Source organism: Plectrocnemia conspersa, unplaced genomic scaffold (assembly GCF_051122295.1).
Source record: "Plectrocnemia conspersa isolate PC_06_02 unplaced genomic scaffold, ASM5112229v1 ptg000014l, whole genome shotgun sequence".
In the NCBI taxonomy this organism is placed as follows: domain Eukaryota; kingdom Metazoa; phylum Arthropoda; class Insecta; order Trichoptera; family Polycentropodidae; genus Plectrocnemia; species Plectrocnemia conspersa.
In genome coordinates this window covers 29,400,020-29,413,767 of record NW_028277178.1, presented here as the reverse complement: position 1 = coordinate 29,413,767, position 13,748 = coordinate 29,400,020, and the positions used below count along the sequence as shown (strand labels likewise).

At 28.9% G+C, this 13,748-nt stretch overlaps 1 protein-coding gene across 2 annotated transcripts in view; it reads left to right on the top strand.

Moving 5' to 3' along the window:
* The window catches only part of NetA (Netrin-A), a 238,349-nt gene that overhangs the window by 76,132 nt on the left and 148,469 nt on the right, over window positions 1–13,748 (top strand). The gene's annotated exons all lie outside the window — the stretch shown is intronic.

The following is a 13,748-nucleotide window of genomic DNA, read 5'->3' as shown; positions in this document are numbered from 1 at the left end:
TTAGGGGTGGTCAGCCATAATGACTTAGTGGCCATACATAATCGTAGTGGTTAATGCTATAAATAATGTATTTTTACTTAGAGTGCTGAATAATGAAAATGTGTCTTTCAATTTATTTAAGTATATTCGCGAAAAGCATATAGAAATATTTCATATTGCTTAAAAATTTTAAGCAAAAAAATTAAAAAGTTATTCTTTAATTAAGAATTACATATAATTATTTGACATATATAGCCTTATAATATTAAATATATTCTAAGAAAATAGAATGACTATACCTGAAATGTATTATTTTTATTATATAATACATTAAAAAAACAGTGCTTTAAAAAATAAGTATTTACCAGCCTCAGGCGGCATACCATCACTTACCTCGTTAACATCCCAGAATATTTTCAAGCCTTGAAAAACACATAATGAATGCCTTTTTTCTTGTACCTTGCCGCTCCGAATTAATGAACGACCTGTCTTATTTCCCTTCCCTTTAAATTATTTTAATTTCACGAATCAAGTCAAATTAACAGCATCCTATATTTGCTTATTCGCAAATGCGTAAGAGTGGCAAAAACACCCTTTGTAAACACCCCTAGAGTGGTGACCTTATTTATTAATAATAAATAAATTCATAAATCTAAAATATTTAATTAATCATAAAATTTTTTTGTATAGGAGTAAAAATACTATATTGGTAAGAATATCGAATTTTTTGTTAATAATATTTTTTCTTTGATTTATTGTGAATATTATTGTACTAAATAACCTTTTTAAACCATTGCTTTCAGTATTTCAGTTAAAATCTTCTTTCTTGCATATTAAGGCGAAAGACTGGATCAATTTTATCAGCAATATTAAAGATGTCATAGTTGGTCATAATGGGGCAGATCGTTCAGCATCATCACAGGACAGACGTTCGTTGCTCCGCAACAGATCACAGCCAACAATAATTCAACTCGACACTCCAGCGAAGACTCTCTGATTTTCAAGATCAGTTATTTTGACGTCACCGTTTGATAACGAATGCTACACTTCCATATATGTACATAAATGTGGAGTCTGTTTTTGCTGTAAGGTATTTTATTTTGAGATTAGCTTTTTTATGTTTTTTTTTTAAATGTAGGGAGATTTGGTCAGTGGACCCAAAAAAATATTTTTCGACTGTGTGGCTATTGTGCAACTCATGGTATCATGTTTTGTTAGACAATTATCGGTTTTTTGAAAAAAAATAATTGAACATAGAAAGCCGTTAATAATACTATAGGTGTAGAGCTTTAATTTTGTTTTTCATGTTTCTTTATCTTGTGCAAAAGCGTACGTCGGAGCTTTAAGAAATTAAGGTCAAACTAACCTATCGTTTTCAATAGTCAAATTAAATATTTTTTCAATGTACGTGTCTAATTAAAATTCGACGGTGATATTATTAGGGTTTAAGTTTAAACCTTGAGTGCTTTTGGTTGTTGAATATCCGTCGTGCGGAGGCGTCACGGGCCACTTTATGGGAAACCGTAAACCGGAATGTCCTTTGCTTTTTAACCGAACCATGTATAAACAATGTACGATCGATTTATTTTATTGCTGCGGTAGACGGCGTAATTTTATTGACATTTAAATCGAAAATTATCGATTTTTTTATCGGCGACAAAACTACGTTTCCCTAACCGCGCGAGCTTTCCGTTCAAACAACCAGTTAATGCGATTACGTGTCGAATAGTTATTTTATTGTGAAATATAATTCATAAATACAATGTTAAAACGATTAAATAGACTTTAATTGAGCTGGCTTTCTCTTAGCTCGCGCGTGTGTATAACTTGTCGGAATTTCATAGTACTTCTTTGTTCATACTTTGAAGTGGATATTATTGGGCGAATTTATGGACACTCGAGTGTATTCAATGCTCACTTCGACCCACTCGTATTTTGTAAACGATGTGTAATATGTTAGAGCCGAGTACTCGAATCAGATCGTTAATTGTTGTTTTTGTTTGTTCCAGGTAACGTGCGAACCATTACAAATGTTGCATTTCAATTAACTGAATAATGGAATTGACCTTTTCGCTGAGCCCGGTTAATTCGGTAAGTTTAGTTTGAACGTGTATGGCATTTAAATGCAATACAAATATTGGTTTAATAACGCTATGTTATTCAATGAATTAACAATTATATTAAACATGTTCCCAATTACTTTATCAATTATAAATTCAATAACTTCTTGTTTGTCATATATCTATAATTGTTTGATTTAATAAATATTGGCAAAAAATATTTTACTTAAATCAATAAGTACTTTTATTATTAATACTAAACTAATAAATGTTGTAAAATATTTTTTTTAAATATTATATGACACGTTATACTGACAGCAGTATTTTTGAGTGACATTAGTATACCGATGTATTACCACTACTTGCCAACATTATTTTTTTATGTACTATTGACAAGTTTAAGTATGAATAGTAATTATTGTATTAGCAGGAAAATTCTAAACCAAATAAATAATAAACAGATTCTGTATATATGTATAAAATGATGGCATTTTAAAAATAATTTACTTAGTATTTATTATTTTTATACAATTTCTTTTATAATTAATAATCACAATCTAAACTTTTCTACATTATTTATGTTTATTGAAAAACACAAAAAATACATTTTTTTATATCAAGAAATTCTAAGGACATCTGAGACTATTTTCTAGATTATATTTATGATGAATAATTATTTTGGATCACAGATTTTAACGCGTGTTTCAATAATAGGATCCCCAAAAAAATACCCTCCACTATATTTTTATTTAAACTATTTCTATTATCTCGTAGAATAAACTTTAAACCAGAAAAGACCATTAAAACACTAAATTATGTTGATGAAGCTCTTTAGAGCACTATTGCAATATTGTATAAATGAGGGTATGTTTTTTTATATTCTTCCCAAACTTCTTAATTATATTTTTTTCTGTCTGAACTTTGTACATGGATGTAGTTATTCAATATAAATTTCATCTCCACATCTTTGTATCTCTATTGCTAAATCTTTACTTCTTAAGAATCCTCTAAATCGTCAACCTTTTCATCGAATGTTTCACTAGAACTTGCTTGTTCATTTGTGATTAAAAATAATTCTCTAAAAATTTTAATTCGTTGAACCGATATTTTTACTGATTTAAACTGAGCTGCATATTTTTACTAATATTTTATTATTATTTACTTTCTTTGTAATTATTTTTTTAAATTGACTTTTTTTTTCGTGGTCCCATGGATAAAAATTATTAAAAACGTAATTTAACCTGGCTTTGACTAAGTTGCAAATAGGGTCAGACCCAATCTAATATTTAAATATATTATTATTAAATTTTTAGTTCGATTTACTTTTACATAAATATTCGAATAATTGATCAAATATTCGCAAAATATTATTTTACTATCTTGAATAAAAAATTAGAACAATTCCAATATACTCAAGCGACTAGGGCTACTACGAAATTCATGATCCTTTATGTGCCTTTATTTTGTTTCAAAGTGCGAGACAATGAAGCGCTTATTCTTAACAAAAAAATGCTTTTACGCCTTTGAAAAACATTTATGAATAGAATGTTTATCGGCCGTATCTACTATGATCGAAATTCGCAGAATTTGTTCGTTGAACGAAATAAATTGTTGGAAAAACCCACTTTTTATGATCGTTTAACGCTTACCTCAAAAGTAGGTGTGCGTCGCAAATTTTTTAAAGTTCTATAAAATTTGTTTCAAACATTAAAGGTTATTGTTTATACGATAAATTCAATAAAATTATTTGTTTACAATGTATCATAATTTTTTCTGAATTAATTCAATCACAGCTGATCTTACTTGACATTCCTGATTAAAAAGTATGTAAAATTAAATATAATTTTTTTGTGAACCCTAATGATCAGTAATTTGCACATTATTGTGTTAGGCATATTGTATAAATTGTTAAAAGTTCAACGACCATGAAAATATTAAAATTAATAATTAATTAAAATATTAATTTTTTAATTAAATTATATTTTATAGGTAAAAAATAGATTTTTGCAATAATTGCTTAAATAAATTAACAGAGAAAAAAAATACAAATATATTCGAATATTCGAATACGTCATCCATTTTTTTATTCAATACTCGAAAAGTTGAACACTATGAATAATTAATTGAGAACCCTAGTTTTCCTGCATAAGAGCTCTTATGTGTGCCTTGGTCTTTTCTAAATCCAAATTGTTTCACACACGTGTAATTTGTATAATTTTTATTATACTTATCAGTGAGTGATTAGTGAGCTAATAAGTATTGGCAATAAATCGATTTTATTTTGTAAAAATGAGCGCTGATTTTTGTTAAATAATTTAATGATTTTTACACCTTATTTATTCTCATTCCAATCAAAATGACCATATTTAAATTAAACCGAAATGTTATGCGCATACTTGTGTGGATTTATTTAATCTAAAATATATACATATAAGTATATTAGTTATTCAATTACATTTTACCAAATCAAGGTATTTCGTTTTCCGCATATATCACCATTTAAGGGATTACATTTAGCGTTTCATATTGTTTGTTGCCCTTTCTTTTTTTAAAAAACGTTATTTATGTCTGATCATAATTCATTTTTTGCGACACGTTGTGTTCGCGGTTTTTCTCATTTGTACATTGCAAATCCTGGTCAGGTCCCAAATGGAGATAAATGTTCTCGGTCGTCTCAGGTTCGAGCTTTGATTCTGTTGTAAAGCTTTCGGTCCCCACCTTTATGAACGCCCCATGCGTGTTTCGTGAATATATTTTCGCTCTCATTGTACAACAACTCGCCGACTATTCATCGCCGGATTTTGGGGTGATTTCCGAATGTTTACCTCGGCTTATATTTATGGCATACGGGCGCTAAATTATAATGCACATTTAGAATGTAATAACAACGTATTTGATGGGAGAAGGAGGACAAAGGGAATGAAAACGAATACCATAATCACGATATATTATATTGTATGACTTTACACTGTCGAAAGTATAATAAATATATTTTTAACAAGACATATTTACTATTCATATTTAAAACATTATCCTTTGCAGTGAAATCGCTGATTGCAAGTAACATGTACGAGTGTTCCGCAAAACGATCCAAATTTTATGTGATTATTATGAGTGATTTCTTGCAATACGAGTAGTGCATATTGCGTGACTTTCTCCCCATCTATGCCAATGATTCTTCTTGCAGTGAAGAAATACCTTTTAAAATATAATTTGCCACCCAAAGTCCTGTTCATTCTCTAGACATTGTACATGAATTACTGCAAGAATTCGAGTTAATTAATATCTAGTCTCTTCCTCTCAATACCGCTATATTACTGCAGCCCATAAATCATTTTGCACTTAAAAAAGCTTTAGTGATGCTTCGAAGGACCAAATCTTACCATCAGAGACTTTAGTTTGAGCTTAAATATCACCATCAAAAAAGTTATTTTAACAAAGCCAAAGCGTTGCATAACTAACGATATGTACCATCAAACCCAAATACATAGAAATATTTTTCTTCTAATTTTACCAAATTTTGCTGTTAATAATGAATGTCGATTATCAAAAATTTTTGTTAGAAAGCTTTTTTATGGATCGTAAATATTTAAGGTTTGATGAGCCAAAAATTAAACGCAAAGATATTTATACGTATGCGTCTACTTAAATATCATGAAAAAGAATATGTTTTCACATTTATTCACACATATTTTGCGGAAACACTACAATAAAAAAACAAATGTAAATTAATACTTAACTTTTTTGAGATAACATATCATTAAACTAGGGTTCGAAGCTTGTCACTTTCTATCGTCTAAATTTATTGAAAATCATCTGGTAATGCTGACCTGAAATTGTGATTTTTATGCAGAACTGTTTATATAAGCATCTAAAAATATAAACTTCTTGTTCTTTACTTACTTATTATATTTATCTAATCATGACTATACAAAACATTGATTATTTATCCAAATGTGTTTGTTATAATTTAGATTCAGCAGTCGAAACAATTTGGGAACCCCTGGGTAGGCAAAGTAAACATTGTAAAATCATTTTCTTTGGTAGTTGCCTATTGACGTTACTCACAATGTGCTCAACTCTCGCCGAGAAGCTGATTGATTTAAATAAATACAAAAATCAAACATTACTCAATTAATTCGCCATTGATTAAATGCTTTTTTTGTTAGTTGATAAATTATCTACTCGTGTTTAGTTACAGCTTTGATTTAATTTTGTATTTATTAAAGTATTTAAAAAACACACAATGAGAGCAATTTAACAACGATGTCGATTAAACCTACATACGTCATTAAAAAAGAACCGATTTTTGTGTTCTTAATGATTTTTCTTACATATATTAGCACTAATATACATATAATATTTTAATTAATTTATAAAAATATTTATTATTTAGCTTTAAAATAACACCTTAATGTAGATCATGTGATCATAAATATGAAAAGTGGACCAGTATGCGAGTGGCTAAGGGTAGCACTCAAAAGAGCGCCTAGCCGCACTTATCTGATCTGCGATAAAAGTTGGCGGCGGAGGCTGCGAAAAATCTCGGACCAAGAGGGAAATAACGAAGGAAACGTCTGAAAGACCCATATCCCTTATCGAAAGATACTTAAAAGATACCGAGAAGATATTGTACTTGCCGTGAAATCCTTTCTTATTGTGTTACGTATACAATAGTATACTATAACAAGGCGCAAAACGAAGTGCTTGCGGTAATGGCGAAGGGATGTTTTAAGCTCGTTATTCGTTAAACAATATTTGCTCTCTATTATAACGGAAATAAATTTCAATTTGCTAAGCAGGACAACTTTTCTAATTTTCAAGTGCTCTCAGTCTTGCCATGGCAGCCATCATTCACGGATTCTTTTCATATACAAGAAAAAACTTGTTTCATTCACAGAGGGTTGTCCCCTATTAAATTCAAGATTTTTTGCCGCTTTTGTTACTTATGTATCATACATTCAAGCACGAGTCAAACGTATAATACACACGAACGATCGATACAGCAAATAGTATCAGATTACACAGTTTTGTTACACATTTTTTAACGAACGAAAAAAGCGTTGACTTATATGTGCTATATATTTATATCGTTAGAATAGATCTTATGTACCGTCTTGATAATTTGAACTGTTTTTGAGATACATTAAAGTTAATTTATAAGACTGAGAGAGTCTAAAAGGAAGAAAATTAACAAAGCATTGTCTTGATACAGCCCCGACGGGGGGCGAAAATGCGTAATTACTACGTTCATTATTTAAAATCTTCCTGTTACCATAACGGCTCGTTTTGCATAATTGAGTCTGAAATTTCCAGAATCAAATGCAATTTTCTCTTAACGTCTTTCGAAATTGTGCAGTTTGTATCGTCCGACGAGAATTATTCAAATAGGTTGAATTCGCTCGCACAGGCTATTCAACGGAATCTATTGTATAATAGCCTATTTGTAAGAACTAGAAGAATAATTTACATTAAGCCGAAGGGTCTTTTTTGGAAACTTAATTGTTTTTAAACGGCGGAAAGATAATCTTCTTGTGCTTAATTATCAAGTCGATGTATATAAGAATTCTGCAGATGGTCTTCATTGTTGAGTTCAAAATCAAAAGCAGCACCCCTTAGTAGCAGCTAATGTCACCCAAAATTTTAACGATTATTCTCATTGTTGAGATTTTACATAAAAACGCAATATACTTAGCGATATTACGCAATTTCAAAATACCACGGTTTCTTCAATTGTATTATTATTTTTACTATATATGTATATTTTTTTTCATATATTGTAAATTTTCAAGATTTATACAATTATTTATTTTCATATAAATGAAAATAACATTTGCACATTATGTTTTTCAATTAAAATACTAATCTATATAATACACTCATTAAATTTATCTATTTTATACGGAATTTCATATTTTTTTCAAAATTCTACTGCTCTTATTACACCCTTTTCTAGTTGTGTACTTGTGTATATTTATTTCTCATTTTAATTTATTACAGTTATATTTTATTATCTAATTTTAATATAAATACTAATATATTGCTGGGTATATCATCCTTACACTAAACTATTTAAAAGCTCCATAATTTTAATGGCTTTTGCTAAAAAAATATTTTTTAATTTTTTAATAAATAATTATTTTAGTATAAATTGAAATATATAGTTTTGTACATCATCTTTCACACTCTCAAATTGCTAAATTATATTTATTTAAAAAAAAAAAATATTTAATTTTTTTTGAGAGTTAATAATGGGGTGTTCACTATTCTGACCAACGCTAGATCGCACCTAACTAGTACAAAATACATGTTAATAAAATTTGTATGTCGTCATATTTATATTTCCAGACTTTTTTGCTAACCTAACTTAACCTGTCCAACAGTTACATGAAAAACTTGCTATAGTTTTTAATAATTTCATTTGATTAAATTACAATCTGCCAATTTGATGGCAACAGTTACACGACTATATAAACTAGTACATGGATCACTATTTTTAACGGAGATTTCAATACTTTACAGGAGCAAAAAAATTGGACTTTTCAAAAAAATGTGGCGTTTAGTAACTGTCAAAAATGACATTTTGTCTAGTTCTAAAAATATAGTTCATAGACTTAATGCATGCATTCTGTAGATAGTTTGCCTAATTCACGAAAAAGGCAACGGGCTTTTAATGTTTCTGGGTTAGGATTTCATATAGGACGGAATAGCGTAGTCCGTGACGTCTGAGGTTGCGGGCTCGAGCCCCGGCAGCGGCACTCGATTTTTTATTTATAAAAAATGCGCTATTATATTGGTTATAAGCTAAAGTACACATAATTATTTATAATTATTAATTAAGATGTCACCGATTCCTAAAGTTTCAATCTGGTGGATAATACTTAATTGTATGTAAAATTATATATGATTGACCTACTCAGTTGGTACAATTTTACCCCATTGTAACGCATTGGGCTTACGTCTGTAAGGTTACAACGGAAATTTTAATAAAAAAAATAAAAAAATATAGTAGTGATTCTCAGAAAACTTTTCTCAAAATCAAAATATTTCTCAGGGATTTGTGTAAAATGTATTTAAAAATGCAAATTATATTAAGATAAGAATAGTGTAGTCCATGAGTTCTAGACTAGTAAACCAAAGGTTGCTGGTTCGATCCACGGCAGCAAACCCAAATTTTGATTTATTAAAATGTGCTATTATTAAAAACTGACCTCAGCTGCAAAAACACATTATAATACATATAATAATTTATTGTCATTGATTAAATTATATAATATCATTGATTCTTAAATATATAAAGATTTTAACAGAAACATTAATTTTTTATAAATATAAATTTAGATTAAATTAAGACCACCCTAACAGGTTAACCCGATGCGTCACGATGGTCGAAAACAATAATATAGTACACAAATAATGTAACACTAATAAATGTTGCCACCGAGTAGACTCTTTAGTGTCAATTTTTAGAGACGACTCGAGATCCACTGACGGGATGTGGCTCAAATCTGTTTATATCCTTAGCGTCTGTCTAAGAGAGAGGTTTCCCAGAATTACTCACCGATTTTTTTTTTTAACAAGTCACGCTTTTATACTTAGAACGCAGGAGTTTTTCAAAAGCAGCGTGACAAACCGTTTCCACATTAAAAAAAACAGTTTTTAGTTTTTAATGGAAAATGGATACTTTATATTACCGCTGTAATTGCTCAAATAAAACAAGGAAGAAAATATGTAGGGAATTATTTATTTTTATTCTTTGACGATTTATGAGCTGGAACACTATTAGCACCTTTGACTTGACATTTTTATCTCAAGTTCTGACTTAAAAGTACACTATAGTTCAGACCTTAGACAATAACAATACAGTACAAACCTAGATCTTTCTACTTCAATCATTAGATTTTGATCCCGCCCAATCATCACCTTCAAATCACCAGGATTTAACTCAAGCTTCGATACGATCTGGACCTTCTACAGTGCAGATCACATGATTTATCTTACGTATATCTCAAACCTATATAAGGTTGAAACAAAAAAAGTTAATCATGATAATATTGTTTCAAAATACATTTTGAGAACCACTCGCGTTAATGTAACAGCAGCTTTAACGCGACGTCGTGTATTATGTTAATGCGTTTCGCTACTCTTCCCATAACCCGGCGGTAATTAACCATGATCCTTATTTGGTCCGGGTATTAATAATTAACCCCTTATTGTGTTCGGCAGATTCGCGCGTTAGTTACACACCGCACTCTCCGTATGTACACACAATGCGGAGCCATTATATTTAATAAACCAAATCGAATTACATGAGTTTACATTGCAGTTCAATTAGAGGTAATATATTAAATTATAATACTAATACACACGCGAGTAATACGATGCGGCCGATGCTTAGGTTAGATTTAGATAATAAACATGTATTGCTATATCAATTTTTAATTATTGTTTCCCTTTAATATGAACCTTGTTACATTATTTTAAGCATGTATTTTTGTATATTCTTTGAGTCATTAAAACAGCCAAAAAAATATTGATTTATAGAACAAAATATTTTTCTTATAGATCAATTACATTTATTTATTAAGAATTAAAATTCAGAGATAATTATTGTGATATTAAATATGTCTAATTTTTATGAACTAAGAGATTCATTAACTATGATTAAACCTACATATACTCAAAACGAGCAGTTTTTTCACACTGGATATTATCTAATTATAAACCAAAATATATTTTTTAATTCCAGGTGGTTCAATAAACTTTGTTTTTAATATAATATCAATTGTGGTTCTTTAGGGTCAATTTACGACAGACTTTCAACTTCGCTGGTTTTATCTCTGCAATTGATTTTTTTATTATGCCCATGACATTCTCAACGTTAAAGTCTTGTACAAGATAGGTTTTATGCGTTTATATGTATTATATGGATATGTATATAAAACAAGTAATATATTTTATAAACATTTGTTTCAGAAACATAAAATTATATACATGAATATAGTGAAAAATAAAATAAGTATATTTTGAATATAATTCATAGATAAATTTAGTGATTAGTCATGCATACAACACATTAAAAATTCGATTAATAATCTCGTCTCCTTCCACAGAATTGTATTTATAGTAATAAACCATGATTTTCGCGAAAATATGCATGTGGTTGCTATAAAATGTTCTTAATAACTTTCACTTTCTTTTAAGGGAATCAATCATTGTAAAACAGTTCTTAATTAAAAATATATTAGATGCTTGATGTCATACAAAATGGTGCAGTCTATCTGTTTAATAATCTTTACTACAGTTTCACGAAGTTTTGCAACTTAAACTAAATTTCAAAGTCCATATTTGATACATTTAAACTATTCAAACAAACTAGTAGGTTTAGTTTAAGGTCTTATTCAAGTTTCCGTCATTAAAAAAATATATACATAGTAGCTCTACTATGAGTTAAATGATTTATACAAATAGAACATACAATATTTATTTACATAATATGAAATGAAATATATACACAAATCTATTTACTTAGTTTAAAATATAAAATATTATTACAACATAATACATATATATATACAAAAATTAATTTATTATTTAATATTTTTTTATTTGAAAAGCAGTATTAATTCGTTATTTATGTGTAGAAAACATTTAAGTGAGTCTTATTATAGAGAATCAGATAAAATCATCACAGTTAAATAATTGTTTTTATTTAGTTTTCAGCAGCAATTAAATTGATTCGTTAAAGTTCATATCATGTAATAGTTATTATGAGTATACATAAAATTCATCTCGCGCGCTCCGGTGATGTACACTCACTATACATGTAAAAATATGTTTGAGAATTAAATTTAAAAAAAAACATTAATATTATTTAAAAATAGTAATTAAAATAATAATCAAAGTCATAACGTTGCTCAAAATGAATTTGTATAGATGCAGTAATTTATTTACAAAATCATTTGTACTGGAATATCCGATTTTATTGCCAAAATATGTTTTGACACTCCCGATGATTAATTATATATTGTAATCATATAGTATTTTATATGTGAGTGTATTGCGGAAAAAGACATAAAATATTACTATTTTATTTGCTATATTTATAGAAATAATAACATAATAAAATGGCATGTATATTCAGTGTACATCGAGTAAGAAATATTATAACGATTTTTTCCCATTAATTTATTTTTCAACAAACTGCTTGCATTCAATATATTATTTAAAAGAGTGCAATAGTTTTAATTAATATCATATTTTATAGAATATTTTTATCGATATATAAAATTTTAATTATTTTTTTCTTAAAAATCAGTATATTGATTGGATTCAATCTTATCTTGTAAAGTGAAATAAGCAGTAGTTAATTTTTATTTTTAACATAATTTTTTTTATATTTTTATAAAAAAAATATGAAAATATTATTTCTAAAAAATAAAATTAGTTTATTTGGTTTAAAAGATAAAATTTATGAAGAAATTTATTGCTTATTAAGCTTGATATTTAAAACTGCTAATATTTTATCAAAAAATTTGCATATTTCTAGAAGTTTCAGATTTTGAGGCCGAAGGAGTGTGACTTTGCAACCATTTGGTTATAAGAAAAAAACAGTTTATTTTATGAATATAATATATTAATTACCATATATATTAAAAATTGTAGGTAAGGTTTTCAGCCAACATAATTAAAATGGCGTGTCGAGTTGTATTATTATCGGCTGTGATATTTTTGCAGCAGCTGGGATTAGTCGTGGCGTGTTCTTGAAATAATATCTGGACAATCCGCTAATGGCTCTCATGTTGATGCAGTCTTCTGGCTTGTCTCTGCTGCTGTGACCAATTATCACAGTGCTGGCAAATCGCAGATTAGGATGTTTGCGAGCGAATTGCATCGCTTCTTGGACACACATATAATGTGTGTATACGCCTTAAAATAAAAACGGTCTAGATGGCCACTCTGATGTTCGGTAACCAAGTGGTAAAATAACAATAGTATTATATGCATGGTGAAATTTATTTTCTAGTACGCGCCCTTTTCAAATAATGAGTAGTTTTTTGCCGGTACTTATTGTTCGTGAAATTTTTAAATTATTAGGTCGTGAAAACTCTGTTTCATTGTTGTTTAAATATACTGTGTGTTGTCTTACTTTTAAGACGGGTTTATCTCTCTTTTCGTTTGTTCGAATGGTCGTTGGAAGTTGAAACCCTCAAAGCTGTTTCAACTTTATTTGACTGTTAAAATTTATTGATAACTATGATCAATTATATATTGCTTCACTTGTAGTTTATATTTAATTCACTACATTGCTAAATATAAAATATAGGAATTATACTGGCATGTAGATATATGCGAACTAAATTTTCAATCCGTATTTTCGTCTCCACAAATAAATTAAAGTCAAAATTGCCTCTTTTAATGTCTTAGTCAGCTTGTTTGTGCTTTTGTTTCGTTATTGAAACTTTGTTCGGACAGTCACAACATACGCTGGCTATATTTGAATTGATTGCGAATTTTCGCTTTCTTCGCACAATGGAGACGCGAACGTCTTCATTTCGCTTTCGTCCGAGTGAACGGATTCCCTTTACGATTGCACATAAAACCCGCTCATAAATCCGTCCGACATTTGTCCAGTGGGCGGGGCGGGGTGGTCGGCGGTATTAAAAATAAGTCGCAGACATGTAGAAAACATTCCCGTGGCGAAACGTC